Here is a 1,595-nt window from a genome sequence, read left to right as displayed (position 1 = left end):
GGCAGCGCGCGTGGAGGGACGAGGGCAGAGCACTGGGAGGGACGCGAGAGCAGAGCGCGCCGCGGCCGCCTGAACTGCAAGCAACCACACACATAGAGCAGTTGAACACGCAGGAAATGGTCGCCTACAAGCCGGCCGACAGTGGCGTCGCTGCGTAGAGAGCGGCCGTGTGCTACCACCTCCGTCTAGTCTATAGTCACCATTATATTCTGTGCCATACTTTGCCCTCAAATTTAACCAACAAAATGTTAATGCATGTTTTAAAATTATACAATTGGAAACTATGTTCAAATACAAATCCAACTATATAATCTTTGGCGACATGCATTCGTATTTTATTAGTTAAATCATACTTATAAACCAGGACAGTGGTATAGTAGGTAATTAAATCATAAATGTTTTTTTATTAACCGTATGTGTACGTGGCCTTTCGTCCTCCTCTTGCACGTATTGTCACCCCGCTGCTGCAGACGGCTTACAGCGCAAGCTTGCGCAGCGCGTGGGGGCGTTCTTTTGGCCAAACGGTGGCGCCAATGAATCGTCGATGAGCTCGTTCCCGCGCAACCTCGCAGGTTCCCGCGCAAGCTTCCCGCCCGACTCGGTGAAATCCTCCAAAATCCCAATTCTTACCGGCCTGCTATAAAAACCCTCACGGCCGATGAGTCCTGCGTCGCATTTTCCCCTCCCCCTGTAGCTTATCTCGTCTGCTTCTCCCACAATCGCCAATGGAACCGGTCCGTCGTCGTCGCTCAGCCACTTCGTCGTCATCAGAGGACAGCTCCACCTGGGAGGCTACACCGCGGCGGCGGCGCAGTCCCCGGCGTAGTGTAGTGCGCGTGGCGTCCCTGTTGGGTGTGCGCGGAACACCCACCACACGCTCCACCGTCGGTGCCCGTCGGCAGCTGTTGCCGGCCGCCGTTGCCGCCACACCACCATCAAAAGCCAGGGCCATCGCCCGCTTTGCCGCTGCGGCCCTAAGGCGGGAGGTGGCTTTCATGGCCGCCACCCCACTACCGGCCACTCTGGCCATCACCCGCTCCGCCACCACGGCCCAAAGGCGAGAGGTGGTGGTCGTGGCCGCCACCCCGTCGTCGGCCGCCAGCCCACTATCGACCGCCGGGGTCATCACCTGCTCCGCCACCGCTGCCCGAAGGCGGGAGGTGGAGGTGGATGCCCGCACGTGCGTCAGCGACCTTGCGCGCTACACCGAGTTCCTGCGGGAGGAGGAGGAGAGCCTCGTCGAGCATGCAAAGAGCCTTACCGCCGTCGTGGCCTCGACACACGCCGCCTCAGAGGTGAGGAATCAGGAGATCTACGAGGAGAACCACCGCTTCGAGAGGGGTCGTCTGGAGCGGTAGAGAGCATTCGAGGTGAGCGTCGCTGAAGCTGCAACAACGGCAGGCACCGTATTGCGGTTGCCCAGCTCGTGGGTAGGATCCTCCTCCTCCGCCTCTTACTGAGTGCGCTCGGCAGAGGAGAGGTAGCCGGAAGTAGTACAAGCCCCTCCGCAGTAATAGTAGCAGTATATTTAGGGGCTATTTTGTTCAGTTCATCTTACCATAGATGTGGTGGAACTGTACAACATACTTAAAATT

Source organism: Triticum aestivum, chromosome 1D, assembly GCF_018294505.1.
Source record: "Triticum aestivum cultivar Chinese Spring chromosome 1D, IWGSC CS RefSeq v2.1, whole genome shotgun sequence".
NCBI classification, from domain to species: Eukaryota; Viridiplantae; Streptophyta; class Magnoliopsida; order Poales; family Poaceae; genus Triticum; species Triticum aestivum.
Note: the sequence above shows the minus strand (reverse complement) of the source record.